Below are 20,636 nucleotides of genomic sequence, written 5' to 3'. Positions count from 1 at the left end.
ACAGATGTGATTATATATTTCTATGAGACTGTTTTCAAAGCATAGAAAATATTGACTGCAATTTCCGACACGCAAGAATATAAATAACTACTTTTATTTGGTTGGTATCAATGTATCGAACGTACTGCTCGTCTTACAACAATATTTTAGCTTTTGTAAGTAATTTTATTTTCTAGTAGGAAATTCAAAAGAACTGATATAAAGAAGATAGGCTATTCGTTGCAGACTTTATATAAAATATGTATCTGCAGCAGACTCTGGTCTATAAATAATTAAGACGCTTGTATTAAACTTTCCATAAAACTCGACAAATACGCGTGGAAGTTTCTCGAATCACTAAGTAAGCATAGCTATAATAAAATTTTATGTTTATTTATGTCTGTTTTCCCGTAAATAAGGAGTTGGTCTCCACTCAAATGGCCAAAGGATTAAAGTGCTGTTTTGAAAATTAGTAGTACGATTTGTAGCGAAAATGAACTTACGAAAGAAAAAACAAAACGAAAAAATTTATCCATTTTGGCATGCTTTAAAAATGGTGGATGCGCCGGGTGAGTTGTATTTTCTGCAAAATTTAAGTCGCTAATTGCAATCGTCAATAAAAGTGACAAAAAGAGAAACAGGCGATTGCACATAAACTCAAAATTAATTTTTTTTACTATCATAAAGTAATTTTACGATGAGGAAAATATGAAAGATAAAACAATTTAATTATAAGAGAAAAATTTCACGGTTTTATAAAAAACGAAACAGTAGCACGACACAAAAGCGACATGAAGTTAAGAGATTTGTTAGCAAATACATTTAATAATGCAGAAGCTTTCAGAACGCTTACGCTAAAATTTCTTTTGTAACTTCGCATTACATTCGCAAACAAAAACTACATTCGCATTTAAATGGAACTCATCGAGGTTTTTCTAAAACTTGTCATCTTTTGTTGGTCTTCTCTCGTTAGTCGCTGCAATTTCACTCTAAGAAAATAGCTTTTATGCAAACATTTTCGTATTGATTGAAATATGTCGTATGTAAATGAAGGTTAGGGTAATTTATTCCGACATATAAATATTCAGAAACAGGTAGTTACTCACCAAGACGGTGTTCCGAATCACAAATAGGAACAATACTGACAAGTAGTGTAGGCAGATGGCATGCGAAATCAGCTGAAGGTGGCGAGCAAAGACGTTCCAGTGTGAGAAGAATGCCAACTCAATAACTGAAAGTCACTTGACACCAAGATATTTGTAAGACCGTCTTTGAAGACGTTATCTTTCAAGCTTGTGCGTTCTCCGCACGATTGTCTTCGTGAGCACGACGACGCTAACTTTAAATCCAGGAAGGAAACTTGTAACATGATTATTTCTGGAAGTAATTTTAACGAGATGCCTTGGATATAGAGTCCATATTCATTCATGGTTATTTGATCAGTGCTGATTATGGACATACTAATTTGATGAATGAAACCGTTCCAATTATCATTCTCTTTGTACAATTTCAACTGTTCATTTTTTAATTAACTCAGTTACATCATTATTGTTATTTATGAATAGTTTATTTAATTCTAGCATAACAGTAAATATAACTTGTGTAATGCAATTTAATAAAAAAAACAAACTGGTAACGTTAAAATATGCTTCAGTGAGGTTTGTTTGATTTCTCGCTTATTTATACAATCCTTTGCTGAAATGAAAAAACAGCAAACAATCTTCCGATTTCGTTTTTCTTTTGATTCAAAACGAACTCGGAATTTTAGTAACCAACAAGCGGTAATGCAAATAAATGATTCATTATAGGGAAGAAAATTGTACTTATCAAATTATGGCTCTTGCTATAATTTGAAATAATCCCACGCCCAGATTTAGGTCTTTTGAAGATAATACCTTTATAATAATTTCCCAGCCCCATGGCACGACAAGCTTACATTCTAGTTTCCATTGTGATGAAGAGGTCAGATAAACATTTTTTCTGTTGATCTTAAAATATCCGCCGAGATGTAAACATAAAATCCTTGTATATGCATAGCTGTAATTCCTGTAGGTTTTAAAGCTTTGGCAACTTTACACAATTTAAGTTTTCATCTCTTTGCAGTCATCTCCTTTGTGTACAAATCAAAACTTCTGCTACTTTAAACTAAGTTGTACCCAGAGAAATGAGGAATTTCCATTTAACATTCTCCTCAATTTATAAAGTAATTTAAGCATTGACAAAGCTCCCACAATTGGCGACGTTTTCCTTTAAAATCTTTTCTTGCTATGAATTTGTTAACCGTTATGTTTATCGTTGTTTTCTCCAGCAATCAACATCAAAAACTGCACGTATTTCGCTTTTTCTTAAAACAACACTAAAAGCTCCGTTAGTAGACGATTTAAAGCGTAGCAAATTTTAAACGAGATAACGGTCCGTTGGATAACCCCAAAAAGGCAATTTAATTGCAGGAAGAGTTTTGCACTTTTACATCTCCTAAACAAGAGTAAACTTTACGCAGACTTCACTGCCTCTGTTAAAGCGCCTTTTATGTAAAGGACGTGAAGATCTGCTCAGAAACATGATTTATTTCAAAAACACCTTATCTAAACAGACTGGCAAACAAAATATTGATACCATCGTCGTTTCGTTGCCAAATATTTCGAGAGAAGTCTATTAAAAAGTGATTCCTCCCCTTGTTTTTTTGTTCTCGTGTCTATCAGGATCTGAGAAGACGTAGTCCCCCCAGGTAATAAAACAGCCGTGCACAAATGGAAACAGAAGTGTTCTTGTGTTGATAATGAGTACCTTCTTAAACAAGATACCTCTAGTTCTTGGCTTAACGGGATCCGACGTTTGAATACAAATATTCACTGTACATCGATCGGTTGTTCAACATAGCGGACTGCCTGCACACGACACCCCAGCAGGTAAAGCCCAAGGCTCACAACTATAAACCATCACTAATGTCGGTTTAATAGTGTTTGCACGCAGCAGTACAATTGCTCCCTTTGTGTACACTGCTGGACAGAATTCATGACACGGGAAGGGGGTACATACATAAATTGCAGGAAATACCACCTTCAAGAATGGCACCTCTGTGTGTTCATGAATAATAATCAAAGGCGTCGCATAAAAAGTCGGATGCTTTAACCAAAGCCCGATACTCTAATTTCCTGAGATCTAAAGTGACAGCTTTTGTAATATCTCTAGAGCTTAATACTATTAAACTTTGTTCAATCAGCTTACTTGGGATGATCTACAGAGATGTAGTGGTCACTGGAGCATATAAATCGACGAGTGACCATTAAAAGTGTCATCTTTAAGCTTCAATGCCGATGCAGAACAGACGAAAACTTAGTAATGAAGATTTATGTCCAAAGTTCCTTTGTGAGCGTTCAATTACGTCAAACGTCGTGTTTAATTAATCATTCACGTACGGTTAACAATAGACGTTTTGCATATGATTTAACCGAAGGAGAGATGAATGGAGGGAAGCCTCTGGAATCAACATCCAAGAAGCTAAATTAAATGTAGGTAGACAAAAACGTTATTATCGAAATTGGAATTTTTCAGACCAAATACGAAAATCAATCAAAAAGTTTTCCAATTGCAAGAAGTTCCGTTCGATTCACTAAAATTATTATTAGTGTAAACTAACAGAGTTCCACTTACCCTATTGGATGCTAAAAGTTTTTTAGTTTGATAAAAATCATTAGCTTGCTTCGCTGAAAAAACTTTAAAGTTTCCACAGGAAATGGAACGGTTCAGTCAGAGATCAACCCATTTCGGACAATCGTTTTTCTTGCTACTTTGTACCCCATTTGTCCACCTTAATGGTGGTCCTTAACGCTTTTCCGATCATTGCTCACTATTTCAAAATGTTTTCCTGTAATTGCCCGTTGCTCTATTTTAAAAGGACTTTATTTTTACACTGAAATCTGGTTAAAAATGTGAGTACATGATGATTTGCTATTGCTATTGCAGTACCGAATAAATGTAATTACGCCGGTTTAAAGCTTTTGTTGATCGCGACCGAATTCATACAAATTTGAACAGATATGAAACAAAAATTGGTAATATACACCACTTTGATCCTAAAAAATAACAGCAAACTCGTGCATTTTGCTCTTTTCAATATTTCCAAGGGGTGTTGACAATTAATTTCATCCAATTTAACAAAACTTTATAAGTAATTTAGTTGAATTTTTGCATATTAAATCCTCGATTTTTTTGAACTGCAGAAAAATCTACGTATTTTTTTTAGTTCACTGTTCGTTTTTATAGCAGCCAATATTTTCAGGAAAGCTTTGTTCTTCAACACAAAAACTTGCTTGATTTGCACGGCATCTGATAAAAATTTGATTAGAATCGTTTAAGTAATGAAGAAGAAGGTTTCAAGGAAGTTAATGTAACTTTAATGTAATTTTAAAATCAACCGTAATGGCTTTCCAGTTTTTACCGCCGCGACGTTGACTCAAAAGTATTGCACGTTTCATTTTCTTTCTATCTATTCTTCGTAAGATATGAGAGGGAAAAAACATGATCACTGTTTAATGTAAGGAGATATTAGTGTCAATGACGTAAAAAGTGCGTTTTTTGTATTTTCTTTCGTCCGTGAGGAAAATAATTCTTCATCTTTCAAAAGAGCTCGTTTATTGAACAGAGCATTGCGTGATTAAACTGGTTTTACTCTAAAATTCTCTTCATTCAGTGTTTCTCTTTGCTTTCATTCACGTTTTGTTTCTCGCTCTTAATGTACGTTGTTTATTACAATTAATTATCTGATTATGTCCCAAGACCTTCATTATGGATATAATTGGACCTTCGACCAACTGTCCATTTACTCTAATGGTCGACGTATAAACAACAAAGCTGTTAGGAATCGATGAATGTTAAAGCACTTTGTGACGTGAGGTTTTCATGAACAATGACACTCCTTGATTTTACCTCGAAACACAATTAAGCTTCGACTTGATTTTCCAGACTTCGTACCAAACTTCTTGTAGAAATTATTTTCTTATACTTGTTCTATAATTGGATTGTTAGACAAACTCAAGCCTTTTCGCTTTTCTAAACAGGAAGTTTTCGCAAATATAGGGCATGACAACAACATATCGCCAACACAAACTTGCAAGTTTTTGTTCATAATTTTATCATCTCGATTTTTATTCTCTATCTCTGCGCGATAAATTTTCTATTAGCAAATTGGTTTCGTGTCATTTGACACAGGAAATGAGAACATACACTGCGCAAAATGGGAAGCGCGTAATTTACAACAACATAAATAAATTTATTGCTGCTCGCTTCAAGCTGTTCGATTATTATTAAATTTCGTGGATGGAGGTTTCAGGATAAGAACAATGTCCTGACGTGGCTGCACCTTCAATGCTTGGGGATTACGTCTCCTTGTCGTCGTGATAAACTGCTGACGGTACCGCCTATTAAATAAATCTCCATTCGGTGGAAGCCTTTAAACCTCCCAGCGCACTTTTAACACTACATCGCCTTTGTACTGGACGGTTTTGTTGTCTTATTTCATTACCAACTTCATATTAAATACCCTGAAATTGCAAAAAGGTGCGATCAACTGAAGATTTATTTCTCCTACGTCGACAGTGACAGTTTATGTGTTACCAACAGTCTCAACGCAAAATAGCTGATTTGGTGCTTTTCGAAAAATGGTGGATGCGCCGGGTTATTTATTCTCATTTGGCGTGACGCAGCGTTGAGAAAATTGAAGAAGACACCTTGTTAACGTTTTCAGTGTATTAATTTTAATCCTAAAATATTGACGCAGCTATAACATCCATTACGCCACTCTTATCGGTCACGGCACATCAAAATATGAATAAATCTCCATTCATTGGGATTTTACAATCTTCTCACATCGTCTATCCATTCGCTCTAGATATTTAATTCCGAAAATTTTATTTACGAAACTTCCACATTTTTATAAATCGCTTGTACTTAATTAAAATTTTATACTTGCTGCTTTCACTTTAACGAATTTAATTAAATCAGGCGAAGGCGTCGGGACAATTTATATATCGCACATTAAATATTCGATCGTTAAATTTTGTCTGATCCGTTAATGAGACCGTTTGTTTTCTTCTGGTTAATATCAATAAACGTTTCTTCGGAAACTCTACATAAAAAACTCACTTTGTCAGAAGATAGCGTCGCGTTAGTGAAGTATTTACGTTCTTTGTCTTTAGAGTGTTTTTGCATAGTGCAGGAAAAAACGTGGAAGAGATGTTTCAGCAAAAGCAGAAAAAGTCTTCAGCCTGCTTGCACATCACGAGTTTTTGTTGCTGTGAGAAAGGGATGTAATTTTTACTAGTGCTTTAATTATTGTTTTACCCCCAAAAATGTGCGAAACAATTAAATTTCTCAGAAATTCTTGTGGTTAAAAGTTAAACATTACAGTCACGTGTGCTGAAGTCCTTTCTTAAAAGGAAACTGTGCTTACTCTTAACATTTTAAAAGTTAATTAGTTCGTGACTTATTTTTCTTGCATTACAACCACCGCTGTGAAATTGTGTGTTCCAAAACAGCATATTGTACATATCCCGACAAAGGGAATATTAAACTCGCCCGTTATAAATCTCTGGTAAGCAAATGGGGAAATAAGTCGTGCACATTTTTCAAACTGTTTGTGTCCGCTTTCTTGACTAAGTACGAAACATCGTGGGAGGCGGTTTGTTTTAATCAATTCGGTCATTTTTATGTTGTGTTGACAATGAATCTGTGACTTTCTGTTTTTCGGGTACGATCGATTAGACAGGAATAGAAGCTTTGAATGCAGAGTTGGTACGATTGAAGTTCCATTAGGTCTATTCATTTGTATTGTTCTTATCGCACTTATCACGTCATTGTGAATAGAGATGTAATTATTTATGAACAAAACCACTCTCTTATACAAATAAGTTATTTGGAATTCTGCTACAAACTGCTCGCTGACTGACTGCGGAATTGTAGGTATTTTGAGGACCTGTTATTCGCCAACATGTAATTACGTGTAGAAATTGCGCCGCTATATAATAAAGTCATTTGTATTAGATTCGTACCTTGATTTTATCACGACTGAGTTATGTGTAACGAATTAACGCTGCACCTCCTCCATGGCGTTATTCTAATGTGCTTTTGATCACCGAAATTATACACCGCGCGTGAACTACAAGGGAACTCAAAGCATTCTTCTAATATAACCTTAGAGTGATGTTTTGTGCTACCTCAAACTGACCACGTACGTGCTCCTAAAGTCTGAACAATTTTAGATTACGTCAATGGACAAAGGTTTAACGTCGAAGGTTAGCCGTTAAGCTGTCGAACCCAAACGATTCTGCCCTCTCGGGAAATTATCTAATAGAATGCCGAAAAGTTTTAAATAAGATTTTTTGTGAAAGTGTTGCGGTATGAAACCGAATTTTGTAAAACAAATTTTAATGAACTTTGTTCCATAAAGAGCATGGGTTCATAAAAATAAAATTTTAAGGGTGGTTTGCCTGGAGTTACTATAAAATTTTAAAACTTTACGATGTTAATATTTTTTCTTGTTTCAGTGTAGAGCTGCTTGGACTGGATTGCATAGGTAAGCTCAAATAAACGAAACACTTTCTATGGCTTCAGATGAATGTGAATAAAGTTTTCGATTTTTACGTGAAAGCTCAGGAATTTAAATCCGACAGTATAATAAAACCTTCTCATGTTCACAAAGGGGTCTTTTGCTACATTTAACTTCGTATTATTGTGGTAAATCAGGTACTGACAGGGCGCATCATGTGCTTAAAGATGCGGAAAATTGAAGGCAAATTTATATTGAAATTGACACCACTAAATTTCGAGTTTCTCGCTTATTTACTACCGAAATTAATCCAATTCATGTTTCTGCTTAATTTAAATTTAGCGTGTTGGTTGCCGTAGTAAATTAATGTCGATAACTACTCAATTACCACGAAAAAATTTGTAGGACGAGTTGATTTTTATCTCGTCATTATTTTCGTTTCCTGATTGTAATCATCTGAGATAAGAAAAATAATTGTATTGTGCGCCTCCCTCATTTTTCAGGCATTTGTGATGTCAAAGTCGGGGCTATCAATTGTGACATTTAGATTAGTTGTTTTATTTTGCTACTTGGCATCACTGCATAAAATGTCAATTGTGTTAATTTTTGTGCAGTTGTGGAGGCCAATGACCGTCGAAAGTAATCAAGATAAACTGAAAAAATTATAGAAGCACGAGTTTCTGATATTCGAATTTAAATTATTCTTCAATTATTGTTTGATTTGAATGCGGTGCTACCAACCCATTTTCCAACTGATAAAATTTCCCTAAATTGAGTGAATGACTTTTCAAATTCAAACCAGAATTCAAAATAAATGACAATTAATTGTCGGCACACAAAATCTTGGGTTTAACACGGCTAGAAAATGTTTTGGAAATGCTAGGAAATTGAAATTCTTGCTTTCCGGGCTCGGATTTCAGCACTTCGCATTTCCAAACAAACATTTTTCAGCCTAGTGAAACAATAGTAATTTAGATCAGAAAGCCGGAAAATGCTCTTTTGGAAGTCTGAGTAAAATTGCGAAGACGAGGCGGAGCAACACGAAGACTTCCAAAAGCATTTTCGGACGTGTGATCCACACTATTTTTTTAGGTCAACAAAATTTAAAAAAAAATCTAGAAACTTTGGCTCTTCAAGGTTACTCGCCTAGTAACTATGGTGGAAATAAAACATTCCTACCTCTATTAAAACGCTTCAGCAGATTTGTACATAATGAGAGTGCGATGCCAACCGTTAAACAAAAAACTAACTAGTTTTTTTTTGGAGGCCTAGGCTGCCAAACGTCGTTTTCCGCCCCATTTATATGTCTCCAAAAACGTTAAAAAAATGACGGCGGTGATTGTAGGTGGTAGTTAAATATTTCTATATTTTTATCGTAATTTTCAGAGTTTGTGATAGTTTAACGCTATGTGGCTGTTAATTTTGATTTCACAAATTTTATTTCAAAAAGTGGAGTGCTCCAGAAGATATTTCAAAAAATGGCATTTTCTCGCGTAGTTAGTAAGAACATTTTTAAATAAATTCTCAGTCAAAATAGAATGGAATGTTTAATCTAAAAAGCTCGGAGACACGCACGCTTTTACCGTATATGAATATATCTCCTTGTTCCGAAGATACGAACTTGAAATAGTTGCAATGAACAAATTTTTAGCTAAAATGCAATAAATTAAAAAACTTCTGCTGTGACATCAGGGGTTCCATGCAATATAATATTAAATTCCATGCAAGACGAACCCAAATTGAACGTAAAAATTAGAAGTTTTAGGATTTTGTTTTGTGAAAAATGGGATCACTATTTTAGAAGATATAAGTCGGTTTGAAAGACTAGAATAAAACGAAAGTGATATTTTTTTGTACATGTTTAGAACTTTCGTTTTCTGCAAATAATTATATTTTATTGAACTACAAACTTCTTTCCCAGGAGGCATGTTTAGTCGTTAACGCAAAAACAGGTATCGACATTGAAGTTACACAGCCACGGAATAAAACAGCGAAGAGCAAGAATTTCGGGCTTAAGTTGCACAACTTTACATGTTAAATAACCATAACATCTAAAGACAAACCGCCTCAAAGCACTCAAGCTGTAAGACGTTTATTTCTTCTCTAAACTTGAACAACAGAACAGTATATCTTAGTGGCAGATTTCTCGCTGTAACCCGAACAAGAACAGATAATTGCGGCATAGACTAACATATGCACTTTATTTATGTTAAATTAGGTAGTTCCTATACAACAATGCATCACGGGGGGCACTAATTCATCGGTTGGTAACCCTGCCGCCAGCACCCTGCTTCCTTTAACAAACTCTCGTGTCCGCATACACTATTCATCATTTTGCATTATAATCAAATGGGTTGGGTCGAGTTGTGTGCTTTCGGCTGATCTCTCCAGCAAACGTTACCACCAAAATTGAATTAGCACCAGACATGCTGTTGATAATTTGCTTTATTGTCTCTTGTTTGAGTTTTGTCCACGCTGTTACAGAAAAAAAAGGAGAAGACTCTGGGGATAATGGAGAACAAAGCTGTGTTTAATCCATATCATTAATCACAGATATGGTTTTACCGCAAAATTCTTTCTAGCTAACGCGACTTTAGTCGGAAATTCATCATTTCATATCGTTTGTTGGCCGGTTGGTTTTGTGGCCGTTTTTAGGGATAATGTAGCGGGAAAGCGGTTTCGGGTTTGGGTTATCCTGAATTTATTTGAAAAGGTGACGGTGATGATCAAGTGGGTGGCAAGAAATTTGCTACATTAAACAACAAGTTTTTATTACACTAACAATAAACATTCCCTCTTGTATTTCCGCGTTTTTAACACTCGAGAATGCAATAGTCTTTACATATCCATCCTTTGATCATCTTAGACAATATGTCGTGTATGTCATCGAAACAGAAAACAAGCATTTTTTGTCCTATACGAGTAAGTGTTGTTTATCCTGCATTGTTTCACTTTGAAATGATATCCCAGCGTTCGGAAACAGCATATAGTATGAAAGGACTTTTTTTGAAAGTTACGAGTATTATTTGCCAAAAGCTCAACTTATAGAGAGCACAAATTTTATTTTATTGGAAGCATTATTTTTATGGTTCAGATCGACTAAAGAAAGTTCGCTTTACAATCTCCACTCCTGAAAGTAACCTGAAATCATGAAAAGTCCAGCCACTTCCTGAAAGGCTACCAGCTACTCTAATAAATTATAAAACAGTCTCTACCCCTATTGTACAAAAGTAAAATCAAAGGATCCATTAATAGATTTGAAAATGCAATGTTTCAAATGCAGCGGTCAACACAGCTTCCTGCAGCTCGAAAACAAGGAGATAATTTAGATACACAGGTGAGAAAACCAGAAAAGTTTTCTGAAGCGTGTACTAATAATTCATATGTGTGTCGTGGTAAATGTAGATTTTCCCCGAAAACTATTCGCCAAGTTGTTCGGGTGGTTTTACCAAAGTGACATGTATAGAAAAGCAACAAACCAAGAAATTGTAGTTTAAATTTAAGTGCATTGTTTAAACTTAACATTAATGAATGTTTCAATTTTAATTGAGATAATCAGATGGAATAAAAACTGCGCAGATTCAACCATTAAATATTGGATTCACAGTTTCACGCTCCCAATCCAATTTCCCTATTTTTACTCTGACAGGTTTTCGAGTTAAAATACTTTTAGTTAGAGATCGATCAAACTTGAATTTGAAAATGTATCCCTGAAATGAATGAACGGTTTTATTTTATTTTTATTCAATTATTAATAAATGTGAAAAATTTACACGAGCTTTTTGTCTGCGTTTTTATTACTCCCCCTTTTACCTAGTTATTATTTTATAACATGCAAGAAAAGTCCTAAACCGATTATACATTAGAATCTGTGCATGTGCTTGGTCTACTTTTATTGTTCTCTTGCAGCTTCATTAAAACTCCGTGCAGACTTTAACTCCATTTAATTTCACCTTAAACGAAAAATCTAAAATATTTGTAAAAGAATTGCTCCGACAGCAACACAAAAGTAAACAAACAAAAAACGGACTCTGTAAATTGTACAGTTAAAGTTTTGTTAAATCCTCCTTGTTCGTGCACCAGCATCTACGCCGGAGAAGGTTTTAATTCAAGAGACTGGAAAAAACCATTTTGCCGTGTCTAGACAATTTCCAAAGCAGGTACTCCAAGCATTCAGAACCAATCAACGAAGCAATTAATAGCAGCATTATCAAAAGTTTCAGCGTTTCGTTGAACACACTCCTTACTCTTATCGTTTAGTTGGTTCGAAAAAATTAATCTGATTGGGCTGTCAAGAGCAATATTTTTTCGTAACTCTGAATGTGAAGGCTACTAAAAAAAAATCACAACGGCGATATAAAAGTGCATAAAATCTAACGAGAAATTTAGGTATGTTAAATTCTTTTGTTAAACTCATTTTTCTGTCATTTGTATCAGGCCATGTCATAAAATCATAACGCTCTAACATTCATACCATCGAGATTTACGTTACTGTCATTTCAGCTTAAAAAAAATTGAGATAAAAATCATATTCGAGAGGGAAATCCACAGCGCAGAGATTCATTCAATACGTAACTTGATGAATGCTTCTAAACTAAAATATGTTCCAATTATTTCCACTGACGTAGAAGCTTTAATCAATACAATTGCATATTATCCGACAGACGACTGTATATATAGCCGGAAATTACGGAATAGATTGGTGTAATTTTTAGGTACTACAATAAAAATGCGGCACTTTATATTAGATTTGAAGTGTGCTTTTCATTCCTACGCTTTGGTACGGAAAAGCCGGCAGATTTTTAACACAATTAAATGAATAAATGTATGTAATTGGATGAGATGTAATTAGACTTTCATATGGAGTAACATATGTATGATCACATTGAAGCCACTTAATATTTGCTTCTTAGGGCAATATTTCAAATTAGTTTTTGGTATAGGTTCAGAAAAAGCAAATCCTTTCTGGTGCGCTAGAAAATGTTACATGGACAAACATCAAAAACAACCAGCAGATAAGTGCAAACTGAGCAAAATTTGTTAATTTAGATGCAGATGCGCTGTTACATCCTCCCTCGCGTAAATATATGCATGAGAGTATCAGATAAATTACGTACTCTAAACCATCGTCCCATCAAAAAACACAAATGCTACATTAGAGCCCGAGCGTTTACTCTTACAAACCATTAATGTCGCTCCTTATTGAAAGAAAAACACACCAAAAGAACTAGGCGATGGCGATCTATACGAATCGGATTTAAAGAGCACAATAAAAATAAAACTGCCCGTTCTTGAGATACAAATAAATTTCTCTGAGGAAACGTACGATCTCAGAACTTTAAAACGACCCTTGACTAAAAACAGAATTCTCTCGACATTTCAACTTTATAAAAAAACAATATGTCGGGGGCGGAGGATGCCGTAGAATATCAAAGATCATGCAGGTATTGCGTAACGCAACGGAACGCACCGGCTGTGTAAACACAGATAGGAAGTTTCAAGCTGGTTATAACTGGACTTTCTTTAAAAATTACCCGTAGATAAACATTATTTCTGTGATCAGCGTGGTGAAGATAATTGGACAAAAAAACGACTTTTAGTCGAGCGCTACCCAATGACATTAAATATTGGTATTAAAAATCTAAATTGACGATTAACCAGTGCGAACATTTGCTAATGTTGCACAGTTTCATTTTGGATAAGTACGTTGTTCGGCGACTAAAGCATTTCATCTAAAACGGAATTGCAACTCGTTAGAAATACGAACGATAGAAATTAAATTCCATGCTGCTCTTGAGTAATGTAAAACAAATAAAAGCTTAGGTAAAGTGACAGTCGTTGAAATGGGTTAGCTCGAACTTTTTTCGGGCTAGAAATCCCTGCGAAAACAAAAACGCTCGGAAAGAGTTTCAATTAAATGTTTATTCGAAGGTAATTATCGAGTTAAACAAACCGCAAAGTGGAACTGAAGCAAGATTAATTTCCACTATAGCTGACAATTTTAGGGTTTTTGTACTAGTCACACCCGTTTATCGATTTCCCTGCAACTTGAAAAACTCTATTTCGAGATATACACATCCAGACTTGCAATTAGTTTTGCAACGTAGTTGTAGTTAAAACCTGATTAATCTATCTGAAACTAAGATTGCTGTTAAACAGACCGTGTCTGTAGCTTAATACCGCATTTTTTCGTTTTGATCTCGTTTACCCTCGAGAATTTTCCAAATTGAGTTTCCTCTATCGCCGACACAAGCCGAAACTTTTTCATGAAATATTACCCACGTTACATCAATAGAGATAATGTTCTGAAATACGTAGTACTTTTAATGGGTTTTGTTTGCCTTCTTTCAATTAATATGAATGCGCCAACATCAAAGTATAAAAAAATGGAAATTTGATAATCCAATAAAAAGAATTTCCAACAAGTCACACCGGAAAATTTCAGTCAATTAAACGGGAGCAAGGTCTGCAGACTTTTCAAATTCGTTTGATGTCATTGAATTTAATTTTGTCTTTCTTTCAAGTCTAGATTTTACGACTGACGGCTCGTAATTGATCAAATAAAATTCACACATATTTTCTCTTCTTCGCTTTTATCGACAAGTGTGCGAAATGACGACGGTTTACTAAGCTGCAAAAATATCAACAAAATTGCCTGTGAAAATAGAGTTCTAGAATCATCACTTCTCAAAGTTATTGAACATAAATATGCATGTCTTTCTTCGCATCCGTCAGATATGTAAATGCAGGTTTAACAGATGTCCGTGCATGCATTAAACACGACAAACTTCCGTAAAGCTGACTAAGTGTTGATCCCAAACTAGAAAATTTGTTGTGTGGACTTTTATCTATGTTATGGAGAAAACCATTTAGACCTTTTCTGTAACAAATGGCAGGGACTGATTAAACAAGATCCGGAAGCTCTCCAGTTTTGCAGAAACTTCTCCAGTTTTCAAGAAGCCCCCATTAATAAATTTAGCTCTCGGCCTGCTGAAACTCTAGCAGGTTTGTTAAGACAAAATCTATCGGCACACCGATATTTCATCAGATTTCTTTCCTCGCAGACACATCTGTGGAAATAATTAAAACTCTCATTGGCTACATTTGTTTGTCCACTATCTACTTGAGCATTCAGAGAAAGAAAACGTGGAGACAACTGGTGTACTTAATGTTTACATAAAAAAAAACTTTCGTAATTAAAAAGTTTTAATTGCTACTCTTCTTCAAATATAATTGCCAGCTAAGTTCTGCGTCATTTATTTAGAAGAGTTAATGGCTTATTTCTAGTTGCGGAAAGAAAAAGTTTGAAACTTCACACCATACTATTGATCACACATTAAACAAAGTCACCCAAAAATATATATATACCGAAATTTAAACTCCTGAACCAATAAAAAAGTAATCAAAAATTAATAGCATTTTGTATGCTATTTATTCAAGCTTGAATAGGGTGTAGTCGGATGAGAGGCTCTAACGTTATTTGCAAAACATAAAATTCGCATCATAAAAAACGAATCTGGATTCCGTCCAAATAAGTGTAAACACACGATAAAGTCTCAACAGCCAAGGTTTTGGAAGCTGTTGGATTTAACATTAATATGAACATCGTCGGAATTGTAATGAAGGAAACCTCGTCTCGCCGTTTCCCGTAACTGACTTAAACAGACAAAAATGAAAAAATATAACTTGTAATATATTCAAAGGCTATGCATGGATTAAAAATGTAACTTGGAAATATGTGGAAGCAGAAATATTGGAGAACTTTCTAATGGAACTTTTTTATCGTTATTTTGATTGATTATAGTTCCGTAGTTTCCAAGGTAATAATCACAATAATTTTGATGTGTTACCACATTTATGAACCGGTAGAAAAATAACCAAGATTCAAATGAAAGCGTTTACTTATTTCGCACTTCCTCTTTGCTGTGTCGGGCTAAAATTATTTTTCAATGTAACACAACGGTAGCATTACATTTACATATAAATTTGCAAAGAAATTGTGGGTTTTTGTCTTCTCTTTGCCCTTATATTTACTTGTAATTGCACAAAAAGTGTTTAAACTTTGAAAGAAAACAAAACGTGGCCCCGGCGCATCCACCATTTCTACATAAAGGAATAGACTTGTTTGACAGCTGCACTTCACAATGCAATTTACCAATTTGGTAATTCCTTTAGCTTCGTATGCTTTCAGTCACGCTCTTGGAATAAAGGATACCTTGTATGTGGCGCTTTAGCGGCTTATATAGTGATATCAAGAGCGAATTTTAATAAAAACTTTCTCGTAAGAGTTTACATAAAAATGATGTTGTCTATCTTGTTAACTCTTGTTTACTTCGATAAAGTGAAGTCAATAAAGCGAATAATAAATTTAGTTGTATTTCCTTAAAATTTGAGTTGATTTTCGTATTGCACAATTCTCAGGCCCTTACAGTTTTTGAGTTACAAGTTTTGTATAAACCAATATGAATATCTATGTACCTAAATAAAGTAAACTTTTAATCAAACTCTCGTTTATTTGAATTTTTTCTTTTTTTTATCTCGACTATTTGAATCACACTATATTTTGAACTCTTAATAATTTGGTCCCTTGAGTTTCAAATTATTGAGAGTCTACTGTATAAAGTACTTATGCAAAGCAGTGGTTTGAAGTAAATTCAAGAAGCACTCAGTAAAATATCGGTAAAATGTGTTTTCAACTTGAAGGATACATATTTTATTTTGGTGACAAAGCCCGAACTTGATCTAAATTAAATATTAAGAGAAATACAAGCAAATCGCATCTGAAGAACTCAACGTGTTTAAAAATGTAGATAAATTTAGTGTGAACTTTCCAAATAATGCAGCTCACAAAGCTTAGAGCTATTTTTATCGCTCCTGTTAGCCAGCTTAAAATTTCGTTTGCATTATTTATCACAAAGCTTCAACTAACTGCAAGGTGGGCCACAGTGGGAGGGTAATTGAACATTTTGCTCTAACATTTTTAATTAGTTTCAAATGTGTAATTAGCCTCGACATCCTTCAGGAATAAAGTGTTAAAGAATCGATCACCGATACCACAAAGCCTTTTACTATGCATCGAAATCCTTGTGAAACTCATCAATTCCCTTCTACTTGCCTAAAAAAGAGAAAAATCCAGCGTAATGGAGTGCGACACGTGTTGTGCCAATAATGTCGCCATCATTAGTTAGAGTGAGCTTGTCAGCGATTTGTGCCGAAGGTTGCATTTACCAACCACTTCATTTAAATCTAACACGTACCCTTAGTGAATACGGATCTCGCTATAATAAAATGTTGTACAATAAAATAAAAAAACCGCACAGGTGCATACAAAGCTATATCTCTAGAGGAACATATGCAGGCTTCGCTTAGCAAGCTTTTTAAAGTTTGTTTGCTTTCAGCTCAAAGAATTGCAAGGGCGGCAGTATTTAAACACGGCAGGAATGAATAATGGCGTTTTTTAATTAATTGAAGCGTGAATTTAGGATGTTTGAAGACGCGAGGCATTCTTTCCTACTCCCGGAACAATTTAATAATGCGTTGGCAGTGGGCTATAAAAATAGATTGAATAGTTTTGAATATTGTTGTGTGAATAAATGGAGCGTGCTTAATGGCCACAAACATAATACTTTGGAAGATAAAATCTTTGGTATCCATTACGGAATGCCGTTGTAATGCTAACTTATTGACCTCACCGATTTTTATTTTGTACGAAAGCCGTTTAAAACTGAAATTGTGTTGTATAAGGGTGAAACTTTCGCTTTCAATAAATATCGATCAAACCAGAACGTGACACACGTTCAACGAAAAACTTCCGAGTTTACAAACATCTTACATTTCAACAATTTCAGAAAAATGTCTTCGGTTAATTTAGAAAAGTTTAGCCTATCATCTCTTCTCTTTTATTAAAATCTTAAATTACGGTAATCTCATGCTGCCACCTGGAGCTTTCCGGTAATTTATTTGATTCAAATTCCGGAACATGGAGGCGGTGACAGGACTCCGAAACACGAAAATGTATCTGTCACAGTTTTGGAATGAAGGAATACATACGGTTCAATTTTCTTTGGAATTCGCGAAATATTTAATGGGAAGCGAAATGAAAATATGAGCATTTAATAAGACGGAAATTTTACAGCAATCTTATTTGACTCCTCCTTTTGTGAACTTTGTGTAAAATTTATTATGGTGTGAATGCAGTGTTATTGTGCATTTTACTCGTTTGAAAACTGCATCAAAGCAAACCGAACAAAGTATAATATAACAAGCAGCGATGTTAATTTATTATTCTCATGGCTTAAAATGTTGCAAAATATTTGACAAAAGTAGGAATTTGCAAACTGAATTTCATTTTGTATAGTTTTTAATTTTTGTGGCTCGTAGGGAACATAAACTATTTAATATGTTCCATGACCGTTTTCCGTCATAATGAAAATATAATTACAGTCTAATTAAATTGCTGCTTGACAAGTTCATCCAAGTGACAAGCAACAAAACAGGTAAACCCAAAAATAGGTCGGTAGCGCAAAACATAAGTTTATACACCAATTCTAAATAAATTCCGAGCTTGCGTGCGTGGCGAGCTTTGAAAAACGACTTTTAAAAACACGACATTTATTGATCGCAACGGAAGGATATTTTCCACAATGAACACAAACCTGCACTTTGAAACGAATTGTTCTTCGAGTCTGGAATGTTCTATTTGCTGCATCTAGCAGACATAAATATAACTCACGGTTAACTTATGAGCTGATCACGTCTAATTGATTCCTTGAGAATCTCCGATTTAACGATTTTATTCAGAGTTGCCATCAGCGCAAATCTCTTTTGTCGTTCATTCAAGTGCGAAACAAGCCTTGACTAATCCCACCTGAGCACAAAATTGATTAAAACCGGCGCATTTATTATTTGGCGAAGAGTCTATAAATTCAGATTTTGTGCCCAGTTGGATTTTCATTTAAACTATAATTCCGTGCATGTTCTGTGAGATTTTTCTCACTGAGAGCAAGATTAAATTCTAGTTATTAAAGTAGACGTAAAATCATGCTGGGGTCTGGACATCAACAAAATGGCATTGTCACCTGTTGTTTTATTTCTCACCTCTTGTAAAATCTACAAAGAGTGTCGTGTTTTAATTCCACATGTTCATCACGTTTACCGTCGTTCCCGTGAAAATTATGCCCTCTGGTCGTAATTTTTCCGAAGCTAAATGTTAGCGTTGTTTTATTCCGCGATTTTAAATTAGTACGTAAGTTTGCGGGCGATATTTTTGTAAAACACCAGTGGCTACTATCATTTCTAGCCTTTTTGGACGTTATTGCATTATATCCATTTCCATAAATAATTCTCCCATTGCTCGCAGCTTCTCCACTGCCTTAATAAATTGAATCTTTTCGAGCATCCTAAGTTTGTATGTTTTAAGACTTAAAATTGTAAACTTCGTATTGTCTTTGTGGAGCGAGATAACTTGAAAATTAAGTAAATGTAAATATTCATTTTTCGACAAATCGTGCAAGGCTGAATCAATATTATAATAATTGTATGTTTCGTGTGAGTTCACATTTGGTAATAAATATTTAAAACACACTTTTAGCATGATTGTATACAATTGACATTTTCATAATTTCAGTTCGTGGATTCGCAGTTTGTTTTATTTAAAATTTATGAGGTTTAATGATCTTCTTCTTCTGAATTCGTATATACTAGATACTTAAATGACAGTATTAGGCTGGCTCTATTTAGAATCCTGCGATAAATTGAAGAATCAACAAATTTCTGCTACTTCGCATGGCACTTAGTTTTTTATCTTGATCAAACTTAGCATACTTAATAACATTAAAAATCGGAGACCTATAAAATTTGATAAAAATTTATTTTTTGTTGAATATCTCCACCGAGCATTTCGGTTTTAATAACGTAACTGCCACTCGGGAAACACCTTAAAATCGCACGGTAAAAACATAAAGAATTTCATTTTGAACTGGAATTGAAAGCTGACAAAATCAAACAGAAAAGTCGATTAAAATCGAAAAAAAATCTTCAGCTATAAAAACACGTCACTGGTTTTAAATTATTTGTTGAAATAACTTGGTGTGGCCTCGAGTCGAATTCTGAAATTGAATACTTTTTCGTTTTTTGCGCTCTATCAAACTACGCCTTTAATTTAATTATATTTTTGTTGGTCTAGACTTAACCTAGAGAGGAAACAGTAAGAATCTCAGAGCGCAGAAAAAAGTAAGCACTCAAAAGAAAAACAACTTACGCGATCAAATTTACCCCAGTCATGAGAGAAGCGGTGAAGTTTTTCACGCTACAGAAAACTTTGATCACGAGTTTGTAGGAAAATAAGCAAGCTTTTGTTTCATTTGTTTTGGATACAATATCAGTTCCAAACCTTAAATTTGTTTTATGTCAGTACGTAAAATTCCCAGCCGACAATTACTCCGCTTTAAAAGCCACATTTCGTCCACTCTCAGCGACACTTTGTCATTTTCTTTACAAGTCAACGCTTCCCACTTTTCTCCCATTAATAATCCCCTTTCCGTCGTAATCCAAGTGTTTGGTCCAAACCGTTACAATAAATCTGTGAAAGCATTTTGTATTTGCTGCACTAGACCATCTCTGCAAAACTTTCGTGTGATTTACCGAAATTTATTCGACTTATGTTGGTTGTGGTGGCAGTTCTCGTAAGTGTATTTTGTCGTAGAATGTTAGCAGGTCGTGTTATGGCCTTTCGAAAACCTCTAGTTGCCTCCCTTTGACCTCTGGTCCATGTCGTCCTTACTGTCGTTACGGTCACTTTGGCACGCGCTCAGGCTTACCTGAAATGGAAATGTTCCGAAATTTAAGGCAACTGAAGTATTTCAGTGCGGCCTGCGAAAAGCAGCTCTTGGAAAATTAGATTGGATAGTTTTGTTGTGTCATGGCCAAATGGCGAGTTCTCACATTTCTAATCTCGACGTTAACTATTTAACTTTGCTGCTACACTTTTTCATTTTATTAAACTCATTCGAACTGAAAAAAAACTGTCGATTGATCGATTAAGTAATTGTTGGTGACCAAACAGTCGCAAAAAAGAGTCTCTTTTCTTTAAAACTCCAACTTAGAGGGCCCA

General features: G+C 34.7%; 1 protein-coding gene across 1 annotated transcript in view; it reads left to right on the top strand.

Moving 5' to 3' along the window:
• The window catches only part of LOC148172983 (uncharacterized), a 46,980-nt gene that overhangs the window by 16,424 nt on the left and 9,920 nt on the right, over positions 1-20,636 (top strand). Inside the window, exon 2 of the mRNA XM_088038557.1 lies at positions 7,524-7,552. The gene's annotated coding sequence lies outside the window, so the exon portion shown is untranslated. The remainder of the gene's footprint in view (positions 1-7,523; positions 7,553-20,636) is intronic.

This window comes from Gnatocerus cornutus, chromosome 6 (assembly GCF_029298725.1).
Source record: "Gnatocerus cornutus isolate USDA-ARS CGAHR chromosome 6, icGnaCorn1.1, whole genome shotgun sequence".
NCBI classification, from domain to species: domain Eukaryota; kingdom Metazoa; phylum Arthropoda; class Insecta; order Coleoptera; family Tenebrionidae; genus Gnatocerus; species Gnatocerus cornutus.
Note: the sequence above shows the minus strand (reverse complement) of the source record. Positions and strands in the feature narration are given on the sequence as shown.